This window comes from Ahaetulla prasina, chromosome 3, assembly GCF_028640845.1.
Source record: "Ahaetulla prasina isolate Xishuangbanna chromosome 3, ASM2864084v1, whole genome shotgun sequence".
Lineage (NCBI taxonomy): Eukaryota > Metazoa > Chordata > Lepidosauria > Squamata > Colubridae > Ahaetulla > Ahaetulla prasina.
Window position 1 is genome coordinate 58,297,943 of NC_080541.1, and position 26,204 is coordinate 58,324,146.

Genomic DNA, 26,204 nt, shown 5'->3' on the forward strand with positions numbered 1-26,204 from the left:
TTTCTGTAGAGAAAACAAAGGATAGTATTACATGTGAATATTTCATTATTGTTTAAACTGTTTACTAAATATAATAATTTAGAGATCTTTTTAGATTGAAACTGATGTATTCTTCAAAACAAAGATTTTAAACACTTCTGAATATTATATTCAATTGATTTCATAATTATATTATTTTATTACAGCCAAAACTCGAAAGCATAAACTGTGCTAAAGATATGTTACAAGGGTGCTTTTCAAAAGGCAACTGGTTTTTTTCCTTGAAAATATTTCATTTAACATCCAATAAGCTTCTTCAGTTCTGACTGAATGGTGGGAAAGCTAAATATAATAAACTAAAATAAAACGTGGATAACATCAAACTGCTCAGCAAATAAACTGAGGTATAACTTAGGAAGACTTTGCATTACATAATGCTTTTCATTGCTACTGCTCAGTATCTTAATACAATCCAGTTGTAGATGATTTGAAATACAAAAGAAGTTAATATAATAGTTGTCTATTCTTCCAGCATATAGAAAAAGCAGCATTAGATATGTTTTATAAATACCAGTAAAAGAACAAATTTGGACTGTTCAATATTCTGGTTCTTGGAAAACATGTTTCTTGGTAAAAATCTTAGAAATATTTTCCCTGTTAAACGGTTAAAGTGGGATATTATCCCAGCCCAGGAGAAATCTTTCCTTATTTTGGAAAAAGTAAGTAAGGAGAAAAAAACTGGTTGTTGACCAAAGAACCTTTGCCTCATATTCTCAAGTCTTTATTTTCATATTATTTAAACTTTTAGAAATGTTACTTGGCATGGTCATACCCTAATAATCAATATATATGATAAATCCTGCTGATTATCCACGTCATTAGAGTTTGTTTTACACAATAATATTATTCCAGCTTGATGGAAAATCATCATCCATTATTATTAGAAGTAAACTAAGATGAAAAACTGAAGCTTTAGAAAGTAGCTTAACATCAGCCTCCATGACTTGCTTTCAATTTTAGGCATTCATGTTTCTAATCAAAGAAGAGCATTAGCTGTTACTCTGGGTCTAATGCGTAAAAAACCTTAGAAATTTGGTCTGAAGTATTTCAAAAAATTCTTTCCAACATAAAGACCCACCTCTGCACAATACTTGGACCAAGGTTTCAATTTGGAAAAAAAAATCAGTACTAGCTGGTTCCTCTAATAATAATAAAAAATAATTCCTTTATGGCTATTGAAGATTTTGATACTAGTGGGCCCTCCAATTTCCCTCGGGATAGAAAACCACTCCCAAGAATTAAAGGTATGAACCTGTTTAATGGATTTCTCTCTATATTCCATCTTTATATTTTGTCCTTGCTGGAAAAGTCCATCATTTTATATTTTAATCCATTGAAATTAGAGCAGTTTTGGTAACCTCTTTTTTCTTTTTGCTCTCTAAAGCCAAAATGATTTATGGGTTGATTATGCCTCAGGCCAACTAGACTGATGCTGAAAATGACATGCCTGATGATAAGTAAGCTGAATCGAGGTATTGATTTGAATTATATGCTAAATTAGAATTATATACTTACAAATTAGAATTATATTAGAATTATATACTTACAAATTCAATTAGCATTTATGAGTCAAGCTCTTCTAATTCAATAGTTTTATTTCGTTTCAATAGGGAAACATTACATATATGAAAATTAAAAAAAGAAGTTTGCAGGAGAATTCATAAAACATAAAAACTAAAAAATTCCTATATGGTACCTTTGTGAATTATCACCAACATGTACACTGATATACAACCAATAGATAAATTGATCTATTAGATAAATTTTTAAGACACAAATTTTAAAAAAACACTGCATTTCCAAGAAAGTAACCTAGAAGGCTTATCTTTATCTAGCAGCTAGCAGGCTGTCAAGGAGCTACATGAATTTTCATCATTACTTGAAAAACAAATACAATTTACACAATACACTATGCAAATCCTTCAAAGGCTGCATGGGGGGTTGCTTTGGGGGGGGGGTCCCCAAATGGCGCGAAGCAGGCACCACTGCTCCTATAGCGCCCTTTTTGCTGCAGCGTTGGCAGGGGGAACTAGCCTCCGACACCACGGATCTTTTTCTCCACCCCTGCAGGCGCGAAGCCGACACCACGGCTTCTCCTGCGCTCTGCTGGCCTCCACTTACAGTTTGGTGAGGTCCAGCGATGTCCGTTCCTCAAACCGGTGATTCTACGAGGCTTGAGAGGCTTGGAATGTAAAAAAATGGCCGCCGGCCTTCGAGCGGCTCAGCTGAGCGGCGCTGGGCTGCGCGCGAAGCACGAGCCTCTTTCCTTGCCGCTCCAGCTCCCAGCAGTCAAGAAAAAACAATTGGGCACTTTAAAACTTTTTTAAAGAATTTTTCCTAATTTATTGAAGTCCTATGAGCTGATAAAAGAGTCAAAAGCAATGGAGCTAAAGGAGGTAGTCTCTCTATGGCCGACTGAGTTAATAAACTGGAGCTAAACAGGAAGAGGAGGTATGTTTAAACAAATTCAACTCAGTCTCAGGCCAATCACATGAAGTTAACAACCCATTGCTTTGGACTCTCTTAGCAGCGTACAGGAGAATAGCCATTTTGCTTGCAACCATGTTCAGCACCTTTTAATGGACACTATATTTGCTGGCCTCACTTTCTAGTCACTTTAGGAAATTGCTTATTAACTTTAGAGACTTTTGGAAAGTGACCAATGTATTTTTTTCTCATTAAATTTTCAAAAAAAGCTGGCTACAAAAGAACTCTGTACAGAAGAACTCTGGGATAAAGAAGAAATGGTAGAGAAATCAAATCCTATGACAATCGTATGAATGAACTAAAGATTAAAATTGTTAAGAAGTAAAATTAAGGAATCTATGTTGGTTTATTTTATCAAGGTTAAAAAAAGCCCGTTGTTATTTCTGGGAATCCTTTATGGATTTCTGCTAACACCAGGACTGAAAAGATATTTTATGGATTTGCCTACAGATAAAGGAAGGGATTTGGGATGAAGCGATAATTAGTCATTGGCTTTGGAGAGGATGAAGAATGCAACAAGTGTTTATACTTGTGATGAAGGTTGGAAATCATTTGAATTACCTTTAAGCGATTCAAAGCAGCAAACATACATAATACTCCTTCCCTCTCTTAATTTCACCACAACAACAAACCTGTGAGGTGAGTTGGGCTGAGAGTGTGTGACTGGCCCAAAGTCACCAAGCCCTATGCAGGACTAGAACTTAAAGTCTCTTATTAGCCAGCAGATTAACTTCTCCGCCACACTGGGTCTCAACAACTAGATGTCCTGAAGAATCTGACACACTTTAGACCAGGGGTCTCCAACCTTATCAACGTTAAGCCTGGAGTACTTCAACTCCCAGAATTCCCCAGCTAGCAAAGCTGGCTGGTGAATTCTGGGAGTTGAAGTTCTCCAGGCTTAAAGTTGCCAAGGTTGGAGACCCCTGCTTTAGACAACATTAGTAGTAAGAAAGATTCTCAATTCTTCCTCAGAGGTATGCTAAGTGCCACCTGACCTGAGAGGCCCATCTTCTGGCACTGTAATCAGCAATCACTTTATCTTGTCCATCCTTGTGATTTACTTGGAAAAAAATAAAAGGAGTAGTTTACTGCTGCTTTCTTGATACAATATGAATTGATGCTTTTACTCTAGTCACTAAAATGATCATCTACCTCGGGCATCTTCCTGTACTATATTGCTGCTGGCCAATATATATTGCCCGCTTGCTTTAGTTGGGTAGCTGGAATGATCTTCATGCCATGGATGACCTTGCTAGGAGTATTATGCTTGGTGTACAATCAGGGCATCCTTCACTCATCCCTCCCAGGAACTTCCCCATGCCCATAATGTAGCAGCCAAGCGGGACCTGAGGGAGTATACTTCCACAAAGCCCCCTAATTGAAATGATCACACATTTCCATCCTTAAGCCTGATGTGTATCCCTAAACTGAGTTCTGAATGATCAGTAATTCAATATACACTACAAACATTTCCATTTAGAAATGTTTTTGGCCGCAGTTAGACCAAGACATTCATATAGAAAGACTTAATTATCTAATTTGAATTTTTACTTGAAGCATTTTTAGTGCCTGGGTTTGTAAAGACCAAAACATTTCACCGCATGTATTTTTTCTCTAAACACTTACGTTGATTATAGATGATCATTTCTGTAAACGGGCTTCCTATTACTGCTACCATAGCACAACTTCAAACCAACTATCGTAAGGTCCGTGTGTGTATTTGTGTGAGTAGTAGTAGTAGTAGTAGTAATGGTAGTGGTGGTGGTGATGTTGGGAAGTTTGCCACAGCTTTTGGAAGCTTTGTAGTTTAGTAAAGAAGATTAATTAGAGGTGGATAGAGGTTTCTCAAATGAGGAAGTAATTCCTTGAGCACAAATGCATATTCAGGTTGTTACCAGAGGTGTCCACGAATTCAGGTCTGAAGTGGTTTAGAACACTGAGCTCCCTGCCTTCTATTCCATGGTTGAGATTAGTTTACTGCATGCTGGAATGCTACCTTCATTATGACATAAATCATGATTATTAGGTTCCAAAATGTTTCATTTTCAGATTTGTTTTTTCCTCAATAACTAGCAGATTTAAATCACGCCTTTATTTTTTTGTATAGTCTAGAAGTAGTGAAATTTCCTACATTTTTCAGAAAAAAACCCCAAATGATTTCTTACACACATTTGTATAAAATAAATTAGCAACAGACTAAATTAAAGGATATAACTCAAAATAGGGAAATGTCAAGATTATTGTTCATATTTTTAAAACTTTCTATGATTTTAAGGTGAAACAAATAAATCTAATTTTCTATATCACTGAACATTATGTTGTTGGGTTATAAAATACGAACATGACAAAATGAAATGATAAAATATCCTAAACTTTTATTTACAAAGAAAGACTTGAGGTTTTGTAAAGGGATGAACACTTGTTTTTGACTTTTCCATCCAAATGTGTGGAACTTCTGTAAACAGAGTCGATTCCCATAGCACTTTGTAAAAAAATGATTAAAAATGCAATATAACAGTGCTGGATATAACAGTGACTGATGGCAAAATCTGCAGCCTTTCATCACAATACTTCTATGCCAAAGGTTTGTTGAGAAATTGCCACAACACTACATGTTTATCCAATACTACCCTACTTTAACATTTAGTAGAGTGATGTCTTAGGTCACTGTATGAATATCATTCCCTGCTCAAGATAAAAAGGTAGCTAGCCAACCTTCAATTTGAATCGTATACGACACTGAGGTGACCGAGGTTCTTTAGATGGTCAAGTGACCTTGTTTTTTCCTAATGATTAAAGGAATCATTGCCTCCATCTTAGTGGGGATTAGTATAATGGAATCTACACCTAAACATGCATGATATTCAGAGAGGGTACTGTTCTGCCAAAAATCTTTTAAATTCTATGACTTTTCAAGTTTGCACCAATGTAAAACTTGTACATATATGAATTCATGGATGATCCTGAAGAATCTGTAACTGATCAGCATCAGTCCTACATAAAACCTGGGAAGTTGATAAATGCACTAAAGAGAAGTCAACCATTAGTACAACTGTTGGGACTATTGGCGCAGAATGTTGTTTTGTGCAATTTTATTTATGTATTTATTTTTTTAATCATCTTTTGCATATTGTTTGGAGCACAGCACACTCATATGGTTTGCAGCAAAATCAAGCTTTTCTCTAATACTGCTTGACTTTTGTACAGTCTTACAATAGTTTTTTTTAAAATACATAACACATTTTAGACTAAATCACGTGCAATTCTTGTTTCGGTATTACTGAAGGTTTTTTTTTTTTTGCTATCTGATGGTAATTTTAAGACCATGATTACCTGTTAGACCACTAGGATATGGACATGGCACTGGAGAAAATGAAGAAGATGCTCCTCCAAAAGGTGTCATACCAGATGACCCACCAAAAGGAGTCATGGAATGGCTATTAAAATTAATCGATGATCCTTTTACTACAGGTGACTGATTAGCTTGGGTTGAATCAGATCCATAATTGCTGACAGGAGAAGTAATTGTCTCTGGAGTATTCTCAGTTCTATATTTCATGGTAGGACTTTTGTCTTCCTTGCTCTTAATGCACCCCATGGTCTTTTCTGTAGAGAAAACAAAGGATAGTATTACATGTGAATATTTCATTATTGTTTAAACTGTTTACTAAATATAATAATTTAGAGATCTTTTTAGACTGCAACTTATTTATTCTTCAAAACAAAGATTTTAAACACTTCTGAATATTATATTCAACTGATTTCATAATTATACTACTTTATTACAGCCAAAACTCGAAAACATAAACTGTGCTAAAGATATGTTACAAGGGTGCTTTTCAAAAGGCAACTGGTTTTTTTCCTTGAAAATATTTCATTTATCATCCAATAAGCTTCTTCAGTTCTGACTGAATGGTGGGAAAGCTAAATATAATAAACTAAAATAAAACATGGATAACATCAAACTGCTCAGCAAATAAACTGAGGTATAACTTAGGAAGACCTTGCATTACATAATGCTTTTCATTGCTACTACTCAGTATCTTAATACAATCCAGTTGTAGATGATTTGAAATACGAAAGAAGTTAATATAATAGTTGTCTATTCTTCCAGCATATAGAAAAAGCAGCATTAGATATGTGTTATAAATACCAAGAAAAGAACAAATTTGGACTGTTCAATATTCTGGTTCTTGGAAAACATGTTTCTTGGTAAAAATCTTAGAAATATTTTCCCTGTTATACGGTTAAAGTGGGATATTATCCCAGCCCAGGAGAAATCTTTCCTTATTTTGGAAAAAGTAAGTAAGGAGAAAAAAACTGGTTGTTGACCAAAGTGCCTCATATTCTCAAGTCTTTATTTTCATGTTATTTAAACTTTTAGAAATGTTACTTGGCATGGTCATACCCTAATAATCAATATATACGATAAATCCTGCTGATTATCCACGTCATTAGAGTTTGTTTTACACAATAATATTATTCCAGCTTGATGGAAAATCATCATCCATTATTATTAGAAGTAAACTAAGATGAAAAACTGAAGCTTTAGAAAGTAGCTTAACATCAGCCTCCATGACTTGCTTTCAATTTTAGGCATTCATGTTTCTAATCAAAGAAGAGCATTAGCTGTTACTCTGGGTCTAATGCGTAAAAAACCTTAGAAATTTAGTCTGAAGTATTTCAAAAAATTCTTTCCAACATAAAGATCCACCTCTGCACAATACTTGGACCGAGGTTTCAATTTGGAAAAAAAAATCAGTACTAGCTGGTTCCTCTAATAATAATAAAAAATAATTCCTTTATGGCTATTGAAGATTTTGATACTAGTGGGCCACATAGAAAACCACTCCCAAGAATTAAAGGTATGAACCTGTTTAATGGATTTCTCTCTATATTCTATCTTTATATTTTGTCCTTGCTGGAAAAGTCCATCATTTTATATTTTAATCCATTGAAATTAGAGTAGTTTTGGTAACCTCTTTTTTCTTTTTGCTCTCTAAAGCCAAAATGATTTATGGGTTGATTATGCCTCAGGCCAACTAGACTGATGCTGAAAATGACATGCCTGATGGTAAGTAAGCTGAATTGAGGTATTGATTTGAATTATATGCTAAATTAGAATTATATACTTACAAATTCAATTAGCATTTATGAGTCAAGCTCTTCTAATTCAATAGTTTTATTTCATTTCAATAGGGAAACATTACATATATGAAAATTAAAAAAAGAAGTTTGCAGGAGAATTCATAAAACATAAAAACTAAAAAATTCCTATATGGTACCTTTGTGGATTATCACCAACATGTACACTGATATACAACCAATAGATAAATTGATCTATTAGATAAATTTTTAAGACACAAATTTTAAAAAACCACTGCATTTCCAAGAAAGTAACCTAGAAGGCTTATCTTTATCTAGCAGCTAGCAGGCTGTCAAGGAGCTACATGAATCTTCATCATTACTTGAAAAACAAATACAATTTACACAATGCACTATGCAAATCCTTAGAAAGGAAAGTTTCTTACTCCCACACATGCTTCTTTTCAATACAAGAATACATCAGAAGTTAAGTGTTGTGAAGTTTCTTAGAAAGCAAAGAATTCTAATACATATTAGAATTCTATCAAAGACTGAAAAATTTTAGAAGAAGAAATATTGTCCCTCAAACTGCCCCCCCCCAACTATAGCGACAATTTATTTATATACACAGATGTATGCACATTAGTGCAATTTGCTTGATCAACTTATAAATTGTGACTAATAAATTGTGACTAATGAAAGATTAAAACATTGAAAAATGTTTGAAGAACATAACATTTGAACATTTGAAGAACATAAAAACCACAAAACCACAACACTGAATGAAACTAAACCACAGGGGGCTTGCTGTTCCAAAGGGTAGGTGCTGCAATCAAAACAATAGGTTTCCTGCATGTCAGTAGTTGACCCAATTCATAAAGTGAACCTGAAGCATGCCCACTCAGTTGTATCTTGAGAAACAGTTAGGAAGAATAAGAAATAAATAGTCCTGCAAAATAATCCTGCTTAATGCAATGAAAGGCTATACACCCCGAATTGTACCCAGATGCCCAATGAGCTAATGCAGCTTTCAAAGTAATAAGTGTTAATTGGTAATCAGCACCCTGAATTGTACTCAGAACTCTATAATGAGACAATGCAGCTTGCAAAGTAACGGTGTTAATTGATAATCAGCACCCTGAATTGTACCCTGAAGCCTATAGTGAGCCAGTGCAACTTGCAAAATAATAGTGTGGATGGTGTAGCATTCACACATAATACTGCATCTGGACCAACTGTAACTTGTAATAGTCTTCAAGGGCAGACCATATAGGGCCCATTGCAATATAGGCAGTCCTCTACTTACAACCATAATTGAGACCAAAATTTCCGTTGCTAAGTAAGGCAGTAATTAAGTGACTTTTGCCCATTTTATGATATTGTTTTGCCACAGTTAAGTGGATCATTGCAGTTGTTAATGAATCATGTGGTCCTTAGGTGAATCTGGCTTCCCCCATTGACTTTGCTTGTAGGAGGGGACACGGTGGCGCAGAGGCTTAATGACGCTGGATGTGCTGAGCAATTGCCAGAACTCTGGAAGTCTGAGTCCAGCTCCTTGGGACAGGTTGAGCTCCTGTCACTTGTCCGTGGCTCCTGTGCACCCAGCAATTTGAAATTATTATTTGCAGGTAGATAAGATAGGTATGCCATTTTGATAGTGGGAAACTGTAGGCTGCATTCTGTGCGGGCAGCTGGAACGGGTGCTGGATCTGCCCGGATGCATCGGCAGAGGAGCAGTGGAAAAGAGCCGTTGATAAGTCAACTTCCTCCGAGAATACTACAGGCCAGTTGGTGTGAAGCTAGTTCGCTCTCTTGTGATGCAACAAACAGGCTAGTGACTGTCTGTCTGCTGTCTGGAGGTCTTCCATGTGTATAACACTGTAGCCTCCCTGGCCTTATATGCCATACGCTAAATAAATCTGCTTGTCAGAATGCACTGGGAAGATGACAAATGATGATCCCATTACCCTGGGACAATGAACTTCGTAAATATATGCTGGTTGCCAAGTGCCTGAATTTTGATCACATAACCATGGGGATGCTGAAATAATTATAAGTGTGAAAACTGGTCATAAGTGAATTACTTCTGTATTGTTGTAACTTTGAACAATCACTAAATGAAAAGTTGTAAGTGTAGTCCAAGCAGGACATAAGCAAGGAATCAGTGGGTGTGAACAGATCTTCCTGATCCAAGAATATTCACAACCGATGCACACTGATCGATTTGTACAAACTCTCTTGGCCACTGCTGCCACCTGGTTTTAAACAGTGCAGAGGGTTCAAGAGGATCCTCAAACTGCATACCAGTTCTATCTGGGGAGTGCAATCTATACAGAACTAAAAATGGAAGTCTCCAGATCAAGGGACCCCCAAATCCCTCAGCCACAGTCCTGACAGGGTTAAACGAAAGTTTATTATTCTTAATGAGCCATGGTGATGCAGTGGTTAGAGTGCAGTACTGCAGATCAGTTCTGCTGACTGCCAGCTGCCTGAAATTTGGCAGTTCAAATCTCACCAGACTCAAGGTTGACTCAGCCTTCCATCCTTCCGAGGTGGGTAAAATGAGGACCCAGACGGTTGGGGGCAATATGCTGACTGTGTAAACCACTTAGAGAGGGCTCTAAAGCACTATGAAGCGGTATATAACTATACGTGCTATTGCTAATCCAAACCACCATAGCCTCCAGACACCAAGAAAGTGTCTTAACAGCTTGGTTGGCCCAGAATAGAGATGCATTTCTAAGAATCAATAGTGAATTGATTATTTTTAACCCTGAGGTGATGATCTAACTTAGTGGCTTCTTGTAGATGTTAAAAAGGAAAGGAAAGGATATAGAACTCTAAGGAGATTCATGAAAGAGGGATCTATGGTTAGACCTTTCTATCTACACTGTCTGGGATCAACACAAAAGGATGGAGAATCATTTCACACCTAACTCAGAAGCCAGTAAAAAATGATACCATGAATGATGGTATTAAAACCTGTTGAGCAATCAAGGAAGATCAGAATGGATGCACCACCCCGTCCACTTGCAACAAGGACTATCTACAAATATAACATGATTCTATGCCATCCATGTCCTAGGACCCAGCTAACATTTTCTCCAGAATTCTCGGTATCTGCAAAGCAACCATCTTCACTTTCTCTAAAAGAAAAATTGGAAGATGTTGTAACATCATCCAGCACTGTTGGCTTCAGGGATGATTTTTTGAGGGGATAGATCACTGCTTCCAACAGTCAGAGGAACCACCCATTCTCTAAACACTGTCCTGAAATCCTGCCCAAATTTCTCTCTGTCCCCTTTTATACCAAACCAAATCAAGGCAGAATTAATTTTAAGTTTCTTTTTCAAGTTTGCTTCAATTTCTGTGTAATGTTGTTGTCAATCACTCCTTAATTGTTCTTTCATACCTTCCCCAAGGTCATCTCTAATTTCATTTTACATTGACAGCACACACCGCAGTCTCTTTGAATCTAGCTGTAGGGTTTAAGAGACTCAGTACCACAGTACCAAAGTCTCGTGACAGCTTCTGAATGCAGCCAGCCCTCAAGAGATTTCACTCTTGCTCCCATTAAGCACTGTTTCCTGGGTCACCATCACCACCACTGTTCAGGTGGAGCTTGGGAATCAGACCTGAGACCTTACTCACCATCTGAGTAAGCATCACAACCAGCTCTGCAGCCATCATCAGGGCAGAGCTACCAGATATTCCTCAACCATGTGCCATGAATCTGAGCACTCTTGGGGCTTCAGCTGCTGCCACTCCACTTTTAAATCACTAACAACTCAGATATCCACATATCCCTGTTTATGCCTAGATAAAATGTCAGCCACGGAGAAGATTATTTACCTTGGCCATCCAAAAGGCAGTCTCTGTTAAAAACAGCCATGGCCTGCAATTTTTCTGATTTAATTATGAGCAATCTATGATATCCAAATACATTTATTTAGTCCAAAAGAACTGTTTCAATTATATTGTTATGCATTTACTTTTGTTTATAATAGCTTGTTGCTATGCAGTATAAATATAATTATCAATAGATACAACACAATTCTGTAGTCAGAACTAGTCAGCTTGAGGAACTTTAGAATTTGGCAGAAGGATTTAATCTATGATATCATCAAAACTCCACAAGCAAATATGTCAGCCACATTTGCACAACATTACATTGATTGGAACATTTAGCTATTTTCTGTTTTAAGTGTTTCCAAAGCTTTAGATACTTTCAATATTTTGGGGAAAACATTCTTGTTGTTTCTCTGGAAGAAATTGACATGTTATAATGTAATACTTTATTTGACAATAAGTGCAATAGCAAGACAAAGATGAAAATGTCTTCAAATATTCAAAGGGTACATAACCACATGGCACATAAAATATTTATTCACATTTATTTTTAGAATATGTTTTAAAACTTGACAATTTACTAGTGTAGGAATTTAGCACCCACCCCCCTCCTAGAAGAATGAAATATTTTAGAAAATATTTAAAAGGCAGAATATATTTCCCTGGATGAGAAATGGAGAAACATGTTTTAAAGACAAAGCAGCTCCCTGCAACTTCCTGACTCCCTCCCACCTTTGTCAATGGGCCATTAAAGCCTCAACCAAGCTCACTCAATCCCCCCATCATTTGCAACACAATAGAACAGAAACTCACCACATGGCAAGGCTCAGGCAAGCTTGAGGGACAACCTACAATGTTAGCTAAGACCGCCCACCCCCTGGGAGTCTGACAGCCAATCAGGATACTCTTCTTGTGCCCCAGGAAATTCAAAGCTCAGAAAAAGCATAAAACCAGGGAGCACACAGGATCTCAGCCCTTTTCTGTTCAGGATCTCAAGCCATGTGATCCTGACCACCATTAAACCATCTTTCCAAGCAGCCTCCATGTTCCAGTGTCTTTGTCCCCACTTGGAACTGAACCCAGATGGATATTTCTTCCAACACTAGGAAGAATGTGTAAGAAAAAATATGAATCACAACTATAAAATATTTTAAAACATGTAAAACTGTTCTGAATCTTTTCACTAGAGTAGAATGCCTTGCCAGTCCATACTTTAAACATTTCTATACACAGGTATTACTTTTCCCTATAAATCCTCAGCAGTCATTTTGAAAATGTACATAATTACATTACATTTGGAAAGTAGATACAGGCTAGTGACACAAAATCGCATTAGTATAACACTTGTTGTTACAAAGCATATGCTTAATCCTCTCACTAAAAGTTAATGGAAACATAAAACTAACCCTATTGCACTTTTCCTTGGAAGCAAATTCTACTGAATTGAATGGAAATTAATATACAGCAAGTGCAAAAGTTTTCAATCACAAATGCTTACCTTTGCCTGAATTGTATAAAATGAACTCTTTTTTGCTTTTGTCCTTGAAAATAACTTTTTAAAACAGTAACAATAAACTCACTAACTTTAGGGATTAGTATTAGAATACAAGCAATGGCAATTTACAAAGAATGTGAACAGGAAGCATAAGAAAAAAGGATGCTTCCATTTATAATATTCCCACTTCCTATCCTGTAGCATTCATTCTTCCCCTCTGCATGTCAGCATTTCGACCTTTCCTCTTGTTTTATTATCTCCCATGTACCAGGAAAGCAAATGAAAAGTAAATTACAAACACAATAAGTTATATACAGGAAAACAGGCAGCTTCCTTTAATGGTCTGTCATTTCCTTTCCCAACTAAAAAGCAGGTATAGGAAAGTCAACTCCGTCATGCACATTAAGAAAAGCAAAAACATCGTGTTGCCATCTTTGATTGACAATGTCAGGGTTCCCAGGAACACCCCCAATGAAATAAAGCTCTGAGACTTGAGGTTCCTCAAAGTTCCAATTTATTAGAGATGTCATGTTGGCACAGCTGGGAAAACCCGAAACTGAAAGCTTCCAGGTTTTCCACACCTGATAGGCAGATTTGGGTTTGTGGTTTTTCTCTTTCCATTCTGGATCCAGTATAGAGAATTACATCAGTCTAAAAAAACATTATCTTTTCTCTGCTGCACTTGGCTTGGTAATAAAAATAAAATCTAGTAAGGGTCTGTTATTTTAATACTATTAAAAAGCAGGACTGTTATTTGACAAAGGGAGGGCAGGCAAGACATGAGAGCTTCAATGTTTAGCTCAGTTACCATGTCTAATCACATCCCAGTACTATTCATATTCTGCATGTGAACAACTGGTGAGACACATGTAGTGGCTTTAATGCAGAAATCATTTCTGAAGGAGAATGGATTAAATTTCATTTTTTAAAAACAACAGCAACACAATTTTAAAAGTTGTAAGCATAATGTAATGAAATTATTCTATTCACATTTGGTTAAATAGGGGTATTTATCAATTTAGAACAGCCCAAAATTATGCCAACACCAGTTGACAGTGTCTTTTTACAACTTCTTTCACAGTCATGCAAAGTTAAATCAATTTGGCACTCTTTCTGCTAACCAATTGTGTCCTTAAAGTCTAAGAACTATTCACTGAGCTGAATTGCTCTATTAAGGACTGTTAGTTGGCATGGGGAATACTGAGTTGACTGACAATGTGCTTCAGTCACAAAGAAATTGCAGCAAGATTTTCTAAAAAACACAGTTGGGCTCTATTTAAATGAAGCTAAGTAAATAGAGAATGTTTCCGGAAGAGACTAAAGGTTTGGTGGCCTTATGGCTTAAATCATATTTGAAAACAAAACCAAACGTGTGTATTTTATTAAAAAAAGGTATGCACTAATTAAATACTGTATCTTCAGTTACCCTATTGCCTGCTTTTAAAAAAAAAAATGAAGCGTATTTTGTATTATTACCAATTATAAAGAACTCTTTACAAAATTGTAGATTGTTAAAGATTCTAATACTTTAGTAATAGTGTAATATAATGCACAGCAACTCAGAAATAAATCTCACAGAATTAAATGGGGTACTCACATTAGATTAATTCCTATAGAATTTATGATCTAATCAACATGTTTATAAGAAATATGCAACATTAAATACATACATGATATATGATACTGGTAAATTAGATAGCTCTTCATTAATAATTTCACTTCACACAGGCACCACATACACTATGCAAATATATCTTAATACATTAAAGAAGATTGTTGCATGATCCATCTCTGGAAATGCCATCTTTAAATCCAAAAGAACTTGGTGATTACTGATTAAGAATCTATTATCTCTATTGAATAGGGAGTTTACAGAAGTTTTACTCTATGTTGCGGTGAACCCTGAATTAAACTGATTATTGAGAGCTGTGATGCACAGTTGCTGACTAATTATATATAGTGTGACAGAAAACTGTTCAATGGAATAACCTATTAAGTGCTTTATTTGAATTAATTTTAAATATAATTTTACACTGAATTAAATAAATTTAATTTTTGCCCTAGCCCTGGCCACATTAGCTATTTGAGTGTAATCCCTGATAATTTACTCAAAAGCTAAGTACACATATTAGATGAAAGTGATTACATGCTCCTGCACTGAACTAAGTCACTTTTAATGTGGTTTCAATCAGATTTTAGGAATGAAAACTACTTACATAATGAATTTTAATTGTCCTAACAATTTTAAATATGATGACACTGGTATTTTAGTTACTTTTTCTCAGCCAAATATAACTCACGGGATTGTTGTGGTGATAAAAAATTGAAAAATAATCCTCATATAAGCTGCTTTGAGTTCCTGAAGAAAAAGTGAGATATAAATGTAATGAATGAATAAATAAATAGTATCTTTTTGTATTAATAATTGCTATGCAAATTGGATGCATAACATCAGAAATGTCACTAGAAGGCAAAATCACGAAATTGTGTGTCACTTACTTTGGCCATGTCAGGTTTTTTCACTGGAAAAAGCAATTATGTTTAGAAGAATTAGTGGTAAAAGAAAATAAGGCCATCAAAGAACGAGGTGGCTAGACGCTATCAAAGCTGACAACAGAACACAGAAACACCGAAATAAATAGTGCAAGATGTGGAGAGGCCTGGCCCATAAAATCACCAAGAGTTGGACCAATTGAATGGATAACATCATCATCATCATGGAAATTAAAGTCTGGTTGATTGGTTGTCTTTTTACTGATACACTGATTCAAGAAAACAGCAATATTAGACATTTTTAGAATTTTTCTGTCTTGTATCACTAATTTGAATTTCTAGAGGGTTCGGATATCTTCAGTATTGCTCAATCAACATAGCATTGCAGTGCTTTAAACCCCACACAACAGCCTTGTAGTTTTTCCTGTAGCAGAACAGATTTGCTGTTTTGCCCACAAGATACATTTCTAGGACAGTTAAACTTAATCATGTTTCCTATGTGAACTGCAACATTTTTAAAAAATACATGAAGAATTACCATGAGTATCTATTTATACATGACGATGTGAGAAAAGGATACTACATTCTATCATTGAGGTTAACTCTGATGAAAGAGTCAGAAGACAAAAAATGAACTATAATAGTAAATATGTAAAACTGTAAAATTCCCCCCAAATTCCTGTGGGTTTTTATTTCTTTATTTTTGTTGCAGCTAACATGACTACCATATTATAAAAACCCACTTAAGTTCTATACAAAAACATTAGCTAGTTTAGAATTAATCGTGGATCTAGAGATTGTTGACATCCAGTCTTCATAATAAATTAAGAGATATTACAAATATTCTAGAGTATGTAGTGCTAATAAACTGAAGCTCAAGAAAGGCTAAATTGCTATTAATTGATAAGAAATGTGGATCATGTGGTGGACTTGTTCACAGAAACATTTGGCAAACAGTTAGAAACTGTAATGAGGGCATGATAGATCATCTCCGTTCAACAGGAGTTAATGAATGTACATCCTATTTTCATATTGTGCCCATGCAAGATTAGATAATAAGTATTCAGCCAGCTTTAGGACAGATGGACTAAGTTTCTTGTTATTCTCCTTTATTTTTCTGTTCCACATAAACCCCAGAATAACATTGTCAAGCAGCCATTCAAATGTTCATCTGGTCGTTTCACCTTCAAATCAGGAAGGTCTCCTTTTCAGTTTCTAGAAAGAAGCATTTAAAATGCCAATCTCTTTTCAAGATTTTGCCAATGTAGGTTCCTGAATGGATGAATCTTCTAGGTACAATATGCCTTCCTCTCAATTGGGTCAATTTTTTGAGTGAATGTTTCAGAAATTATTATTCTGGATCAGGAATATTGCACTATATACACACACAAAAACATCAACTTTTTGGAGAGAAAGAGGCAGTCACTGCATAAGGGATAAGGTGTAAAAGAGCACCAAAGCAAAACCACTCTTAATCCTGTCCTTACAAGTAAACATACTGCTCTCTAGTCACATACAGTATTTAAGTACTATATGTAACGATTTATATTCCAAGAAGTGCAAATAACAAAACTTTCCTCAAATCTTTTTTTATGTAAATCACAAAGTCCATTGTATGACCAGCAGTAGTAACCAGAGAATTTTAACTGTTCCTCCAAGGAGGCTTTTTCCATTATAATTAATTGTAATAAGTGATGGCATATGAACATCAAACTATTGGGCACCATAACTCATTTGTTAGTTCCTGTCAGTCATGTACAGGCAAAGAACATACTGCTTTTATTTTCTAATAAGATAAAGGTTTCCCTCACACATATGTGCTAGTGGTTCCTGACTCTAGGGGGCAGTGCTCATCTCTGTTTCAAAGCCGAAGAGCCAGTGCTGTCCAAAGACGTCTCCATGGTCATGTGGCTGGCATGACTAAATGTAAAAGGTGCACAGAACACTGTTACCTTCCCACCAAAGGTGGTCCCTATTTTTCTACTTGCAGTTTTTACGTGCTTTCAAACTGCTAGGTTGGCAGAAGCTGGGACAAGTAACAGGAGCTCACCCCGTTATGCAGCACTAGGGATGTGAATTGCTGACCTTTCGATCGACAAGCTCAGCATCTTAGCCACTGAGCCACTGCGTCCTTAACTATTTTCTAATACCATTTAGTAAAATCTATTCAGGTTTTAGATGGCTTAAATTTAACTCTGATGAACTCTTCTGTTATCAGGACTCTGAATTCCTAATCGCTGGTCTGGTCAGAGAACATAGAGATGGAATTGCATTAAATTTTACTGGAAACTGGTTAACCCATAAACATCTGATTGGTTGACTGGAACATCATATCTTCAGAGAGTCTGTGTGGTTGATTCACCTCTCTAATTGGCATAAGATTTTTGTGCATTAAATTCCTCTTCTGTTGCATAGGACAGGGTGTCTTAATTAACAGGTATAATAATAGTCCTGCTATTAAATTGTGGGTTTTTTTTTAGTGATGATCAGAAGGATAGAAAAAGCCCAGTGACATTCTTCCACTTAGGTCAGTGTATAGGGAGTTTCCCCATACTACAAGCTTGACTTTTGTGAACTTCTCTTTTGATTCTGTCATAATTGTGCTTGCCCAGGTATGCAAAAATGAATTGGGACTTCTTTCATGATCACTAAACTTGTATAATGAGCTAATTCAATTTACCACCATGCAAGGGCAGTTATTATTTCTTTATTGTTTTTCTAGTTGCTGAGTTCCTGGTTGGCAAAAGGTTTCTATTTTCCTCAACCTCCTCAACCTAATGGAGCCTATCTGTTTACCTACTGTGTAGGTAAAATGACTAATATGAGAAGTTATACAATGGAGTAGCATAAGAGGATTTAAATCTGTCTGTGCAAAAATTCTCTCCACCCCCAAGATTTTATTATGTGCCATGAAATGATATAGAGTAGGGGTCCCCAACCTTTTGGACTTCAGGGACCACCAAGTTCATAATTTTAAATCCCATAGACCACTAATACGAATCCAGTGCACCGCTTGCTGAAGTGCCTGGACTCCCAATGACGGGATGGGGTCCTTCAGGCAGTCTCCTTCCTCTCTCTTCCTCTCCCACTTTCTCTCCCACTTTTTCTCTCTCTCCCACTCTCTCTTTCTCTCTCTCTCATCTCCATCTCTCTCTATCCACTCTCTCTCTCTCCCACTCTCTATTCACTCTCTCCCACTCTCTGTTTCGCTCCCCCCTCTCGCACTCATTCTCTCTCTTTCTCTCTCTCACGTATCTTTTTCTCTCCCCCCTCTTTCTCTCCCCCTCTCCCACTCTTTCTCTCTCATTCTCTCTCTAATTCTGTCTCTTTCTCTGATTCTCTCTCTCTCTCTCTCACACACACACACACACACACAAACACATATTCTCTCTCTCTCTCTCTCTCTCATCTCATGGGTCGGCCACTGTCTTGAAACTGAGAGGAAGTCAAGCATCTCCCTGAGAGACAGGGCTGCATGGAACACCAACAAGGGCTGGAAGAAGTGCAGGAGCGAAGCACTACTTGAACTTGCGCAGCATCAGCTTCTGCCTCAGTATATGTGCGCTAGCAGGTGGCACAAAGCAGCCCTCATCTCCTGCTGCTTGGGACTCAGAGCGGTAAACAGTGTCTGGTCTGAGAAGCAGCTGGATTTTGGTCTCCATTAGGGATGCCAGACCTGCAAGCTCTTGTCTCTCAAGGAGTGCTTGCTGAAGCGGCGCGGGAAACTTTGGCCGGCTCCTTGAGAGACGAGAGGTTGCAGGGGGCTGATCTGGCATCTGCAATGGAAAGCACAATCCGGCTACTGGATTGGCACTCCCCGGACCAGTCGCCCTTTACTGCTCCTAGTCCCAAGCGGCAGGAGACAAGGGCTGCTTTGCGCCACTGGCTGGGCAAATATACCGAGGCGGAATGCTGATGCCACGCAAGTTTAAGTAGTGCTTTGCTTCCGCAGCTTCCAGCCATCGCAGTCGCCCCTTGTGCCGCCCCCTCTCCACCGCAGCAAAAGCACCATTATTTCATTCCGGACGGAGAGGGCTGTACTCCTTTTTGCGTATTGCACATGCCACCCCAGAGCAGAGATTTCCACGCGTGCCACGGCCGGTCCCATATTACAGAGCTGTAGTAATCACACTCACAGGACTGGCCCATTGGTTATTCTGGAGCAGCTCCCACCAGGATGCATGGGCAAAAATACGAAGATTTCTCCATGGACCACCAAAATTTTCTTGTGGACCACCACCAGTTGGTGACCGCTGATATAGAGGATACTATTGTCTGTGTCAGTGAAGCAGTATACTAAATGGGATGTTTTCCTACCACTACATTCAATGGATTTCATCGATGTTTAATTGGCATGAGTGCATTAACATACCATATGACTTAAGAGGGTCAGTACCGTTGCCACACTCTATATAACTGTCTATGAAGATTCTCAGTCACCCAGTCATGGTTGTCCCAAAGGTGTTTTTTCAAAAGGCAACTGGTCTTTGTTTTTCCTTGAAGATGTTTTGCTTCTCATCAAGGAAACTTCTTCAGTTCTGACTCAGAACTGAAGAAGCTTCTTGGATGAGAAGCGAAACATTTTCAAGAAAAAACAAAGTCCAGTTGCCTTTTGAAAAAGCACCTTTGGGACATCTATTATAAATATTGCCTTTGACTTCGTGCTTTATTTTCCTCTTAATCACGCAGCAGCTTTTATGTTGACCATGACTGGCCGTATGACAGATACATTGGATTGCTTATTAGGTTTATAAGCCTATTGCTTTGACTGCTAACTGGGGAGAGAGTGATCAATATGCATTTTTAATTCAGGTGAAATAATTCTATCTTCAGAAATTTCATCTATCAAGGTAAGAGGTAGTTCTTGGTTTATTAGCACAATTGGAACTGGAATTTTCATTACTATGTGTTGTGACTGTAAAGTGTGATATCACTTCACTTACTAACGGCAATCCTGGTTGCCACTCTAACTCCAAACATATGGGTGGAAAAGTGGAGGGCGTCCCACATAAGAAGCACAAGTGTATTGTGTGGAATGGGGGAGGCCCTGGGAGACTCTGAGGGTGCTGCAATGTGGTGTGAGCTCAGGGAGGTTAGAGAAAGAGGGTGTGACCTTTGTGCATGCATATGTGCAAGCTCAGAAAGGTCAGGAAAAATATGCTGTGATTCAAGGACTTCATGATATGCCATGGCCCTAAGACTGCAAGGAAGTTCTGAGTTGCAATGCAGAACAGAGTGTCAGCTTCTCTGGAAGTCTCAGCTGCCCATCAGTGCAGCACAAACCTGCTACACCCCAGGAAGCCCAAGCAGCATGGTGCAAAGCTGCCAGACCTCAGGAAGTTCAAACGGACTTCTTGGCATGTTAGGATTCAGGAACTGTAAGAAGCACTAGAGCTGCAGTCCAGCATAAAAAGGGGTGCTGGAAGAGCAGTAAGTTTTGGGAGCAATTGTAAGTCACTTCATTCAGGACTGCTGTAACTTCAAACGGTCATTGCCTGAATGGTACTAGCTGTATTACCATTCACAATCGGGTGTTCCCCAGCTGCATTGAAGCTTATGCTGGCAGAGGATAATAGATGCTGTACAGCACTTCAGTGGGTACAGAGTCAGAAAGGGTTTGGAATCTGATCCTTCTGCTTGCCTTTGAAATAATGCAAGAATAAGTAATTTTCTTGAGGTGATCTTTTTAGACAAGAAATGTTAATAATATTTCATTTCTCCTGAAGTTGATTTTGATGAGTAATACAATAAAAATAATTTATTTTAGACTAAAAACAAATAAACAAGTCTATTAAAAATATATCATATAATTCTATATGTAAACATGGGGACATGTTGGGCTCTCAGATATGGACAGTAGCATAGAAGAAGCCTCATTCATACTTATAGACAGCTTTCTATCTTTTCAGAAGTTATCTATTCTTTTGGTCCCCCATTTCCTTGTCTTGGACTTAAATTATGCTGTTATGTTCTTTAGACACTGTCAGAGAAGAGGGCACAGTTATGAAGTTTCAGTGATTGAATTTGGAAGTTAGCATAGCTTCTGAAAAAGAGAAAAAGAAGCCTAAAAATAATGCCATTATACATATTCAAAGCTGATTTGTCTCACAAAGTATCTGTTAAGAGAAAGCTCTTTCACTATTTAAAAATTAGCTGAAGAAAAGATGGTCTTCTCTGAGCCTAATTCCTCTACCAACTAAGACCCTCAAAATGAAAAAGGAAATAAAAACAAACTCTTTATATTTAACTGAATGTAATGACTCCTTGCCATACAAATTATTAAAATGTAGCAGACTCTATCATAACGATTGAACAATTTTAAATTTATTTATAAAATGAATCTCAGAGGATATCACCAGTATTGAGATGAGTAAACACTCTGTTTTATTGTATCAATTAATCACCCATTAAAAGACGTATTTTACTATTACAAACCAGAAGCTGAAAAGTAACCTGACAACAGGTCAGGCTACTGACACTATCAAGATGCTGAGAAATTAGGCGTATTTCTAGCATACCTATTTCTGATTACGGATTCATCTGTAGGGGAAATTGTGGCTGTCCTCAGAATCTATAGAAATGCCCAAAGGAAAAAGGAAAATATAATTTTCCAAGGCCAATATGGGATGGAGAATGAATTACATGTGAGAATAGATTATTCAAATGTAGATTATTCAAACGTAGTTAACTAAATGTTGCTGGCTTGGAACACAACAGATCATATTTGTCATTGTATATCTAGAATTATCAATGCAAATATCAAATCATGTAAATTCTCAGATAAAATGAAAGTAGGTAGGAGCTGTGTTTCCAAGACAACATATTGCCAGAAATATGCAGCAAGGTTGAAGCACTTTAGTCAACTCAAAATATTTCTCAGATTAAACGAAAGACCCCCTACATTAAAACAAAATAATCAAATGGTTAAATAAGGCACAAATGAAAGGAATGAACAGACAAAATCTTATGTTGGGGAGTTTATTAGATGTTGCATTAAAATAAATGAAAATGCTTTCAAATACATGCACTTAGCCAGTATAGATTCTCCAATCTATAAAAGTATTAAAATTCCTCTGCTGTGTCAGTGATTCTTAAGCAATAACTCAGCCTAGGATGCTTACCAAACTTCAAAAGTACTGTTTGTTTCTTCTGCCTTGCTTTTAAATGAGAGACTTTTTAAAAGTGTGTCATTATAGAATATAAAAAACAACGAAAACTTTCCAAAATGTCTAAAAGTTTGGAGTTTATATAAGAAATGAATACTTAAAATTCATTGTTCTTATTATGTTCTTTTATCAAAACAGTGATATAAAATTGTAATTGTTAAAACAACTGGGAAAACACTGGCCTTGTTCACACGACCCACACTGGAAGTTAAGAGGTCACATGAACACATAAGTGGTTAGCACCCAAACAATGAATCCTAATATAATTCAATGTGGCCCCAAACAGAACCGGTTTCAGGCTAAATTCCTCCTGCCTTTAGATCATGTTCTCCTGACATCATGCAAAGAGGCTTAATACATACTTTGTACATTCTCTTTGACCTATGCTTTATTTATACAACAGAACTGGTCTGGATTGGATGATGCATGAGTTATATTCTCGTTTAGCAAAAGTAAACAATCATATGCTTGGCTTGTGATTCTGATTTGCAAGGAGAATCAGAAGTTCTGATTCAGACCTTAACACAAAACAAGCTAAGGGTGAAAATTTTGTTTGTTAGCTGCTATCATTGGTAGCAATCCAGGTGTAAGATTTGCTTGTTCCCAAACAGGCTGAAATTCTAAATAATTTCATACTGTCCAAATCAGTGCATTAACTGAAGAAATGTTGACATTAGATATTTCACCTTACAAGATTATAATCAGAAGTATAAGTGTATAGTGGTTAACTAGTTTAAAATACCACACCCAACTTCACAGTTGATTAGAAAGCTTTAAATTGTAAAATTATTTATATCAATTACATGATTTATAGCACTTGGTAAACAATTCTATCTTTTTTCATAAATACCTATTTTTAAAAAGATCCTGTGTTGTATTTTGGCAGCAGATTAGCCGTTTTTAACTTAGAAACCCTTAAATCACATATAAATGCACATTTAATAGTGATTTTTCAGAATATTATATTAATTGTGGGACTAAAAGACATATTTTAACAAATCTTTACAATGTTTAAATTGTATTGAACTTGAAATCCCCTTCAGAGAAAAGGACCCTTTACCTCAATATTGCCTACACCAAGCAGAAACATATCTAGGATCTGGACTTTGTATATGCAAATTGTGTACCTTAGCAAGGTATCACAACACTGTTTTAGGAATACATATGATCTAAACAAATTTGAGCTTCTAAAGTACTGATAGTTTTATTAAGCACAAAGAACTCCTTGAATTTACTTTAGGTCTGCTCTGTATCATATTAATGAAACATTTTTTCTACTGCTTTACACAGTGTAATCTGTTAATTTGTTTTGAATGAATTCATTTGAAGTTACTTTGACTAATAATTTAACTTGTAATATTTTATTAGATAGTATGCCTTATTTAATACAACTTGTAAATAGTACAAACAAATAATTTAAGTTCTCCCTTTTAAGATATGCAATTGGAGTCTCTTACAAAATGTACATGAATTCCCAATATATATATTAACCACAATGAGACTAAAACTAAACCCCATCATTTAAAATCCAAATATACATAGGATATGGAATGAGACCCTCATTCACTTTCCTCAGTAGAAAAATGCTTATTTCTTTTTTTAAAATAAAATATAAAGTTTGTCAAATTGTTTTGATAGTAATTAGGTGAAATTGATCAAAATATGTCAGAAGGTGACACATAGAAATTAACAGAAATCTATGCAAATTCTGTATATGTTGTATTGTACACTGTCTTTCCAACATAAAGTAAAGTATTTCTCTAGTTGTCTATTTTCCTTGTATTATTGTACAAATATAAACCATTTACCACAACAGAAGAAAAAAGGCCAGGACTTGAAGGAAGTCCAAGATTTTTTTTTTAAAAAAAATTCATATGAAAATTTAATGATTCTTAAAACCTGGCTCAAGTTTCTCCTTAATTGGTTGGCAAATAAGCTACATCTACATTGGGACCGAAGTTAAGAAATCAATGTTCAGTTATTCTCGATTGCAACGCTACTTTTTGGCTTCTTTTGTTGCAGCCCTACTCCGCTTAAAACGATCTATATGCCACAAACCATGAGGAACGACCTTTGTAATCTTAGCAACACAAGACACACATTTGAGACGGTCTACGCATAATTACGGGGCACGAACTTATCTAGTCGGAAACTTAAGCTGCGTTCAGGAAAAGTGAAAATGAAGGAGAGCAAGGAACGATTTGAAACGGATACCTGAACCTCCCCGTATCCTATTTCCTCCTCTCCCTTTCCAAAGTAAACAAAAGGGATTGAGGAAAAAAACCCAAACCAAACAAACCCGAGTGCAACAACTTGTCGGGGAAGTCGATCACGACGATTCACCCCCACCCACCCACTATCCCTCAGACTCGCAGGAACAAGCAAAGCAAAGCGAAAACAAACGGGCCACCGGAAGGGAAAGGGGGAAAAGAAAGAGAATCCCAGGGCTTTATTATTATTATTATTATTTTTAGGACGAACCGCCGAAAGGAAGCCTTTGAAGTCTTTCCACCCCGCGCGAGGCCGGCACGCGCACTCGCTCCTGGAAAAAAACTCTACCGAGTAGAGAGGAGGGGAAACTTCCAGTAAAAAAAACTTTTTTGGGGGGGGGGCAGAGGGGTGACTTCCCCCCCCTCCCAAAGCTGCTACTTGCAGGCGCGGGGCTGCTACGAAGCGGACCGAGAAGCTTCCCCCACTGCTGGAAATGGGCAAGAGCATGCGGGGCCTAGCGCTCTCCAGGCGCCGGCGCCGCCGCTGCCGCCGCGCAACAAGAGTGGAAAGGAAAAGGCTCGGGGAGGAGGAAGCGCTGGAAACTCTCCTCACCTGCTGTCCGTGGGCCACTCCGGGGGAAACCGCCGAGTCCCCCCCTTGCCCTCCTCCTTGCAGGGCTCTCGCTTCCGCTTCAGGACGAGCGGAGTTGGTCCGGCGGCGAATCTCGCTGTTTGGAGAGGCGAGAGGAGGGGGGGGGGACCCCGCGTCTCTGTTATACTCCTCGGGCTCAGGTACAGTCCGACGTGCTCAGCCCTGCCACAACCGCCCCATAGCCTCCAGCCAGGGACTCCCAGGGAAACGGCGAGCCCTACCGTCGCCTCCAGAGGCCGTATCGCAAGCCCAGGCCGAGAGGAGAGGGAGGAGCCGGGATGCTCGCCTTTCCACACGCGCACCAGGAGGCGGGCGACGAGGCGTCGGGTCCCCTTCAAGGCAGCCCCAGTTCATCATCCCGACCTAACATGGCGGCCGCCGGAGACCCGAGGAGGAGAAGAGGGAAAGGGAGAGGAGGAGGGGGTGGTGGCAGCAGCTGTTGCTGAGAAGCAACTCCGGCTCCCCCGACGCGCGGCGGAGGCAGCTCCTACTTTCGCAGCTTCAGTTCAGTGGAGCTCGCCGACGACCAACAGCGCCCTCTTCCTCTGGGAGCCGGGAGCCCTGACCTCCCGCTGCCGGGGGTGGGTGGAGGTCGGTCAAGACCGGCAGGCTGAGGGGGGGAAATGGGAATTTCTTCCAAAAGGAGAGTGGGAAGGGAAGAGGAGATTCTGAGGGGGGAAAAAACGCCGCGAAGTTTCCAGGACAAGTTTCGTTCCCAATAGCAGCAG

General features: G+C 37.8%; 1 long non-coding RNA gene across 1 annotated transcript; it reads right to left on the bottom strand.

The window, feature by feature from the left end:
• Nucleotides 1-5,629: 5,629 nt before the first annotated feature.
• Nucleotides 5,630-25,992, bottom strand: LOC131194891 (uncharacterized). The gene is made up of 2 exons (XR_009154342.1): nt 25,438-25,992; nt 5,630-6,132 (listed from the first exon to the last, which is right to left on the bottom strand). It is a non-coding gene; the product is annotated as an uncharacterized LOC131194891 (long non-coding RNA).
• Nucleotides 25,993-26,204: the final 212 nt, after the last annotated feature.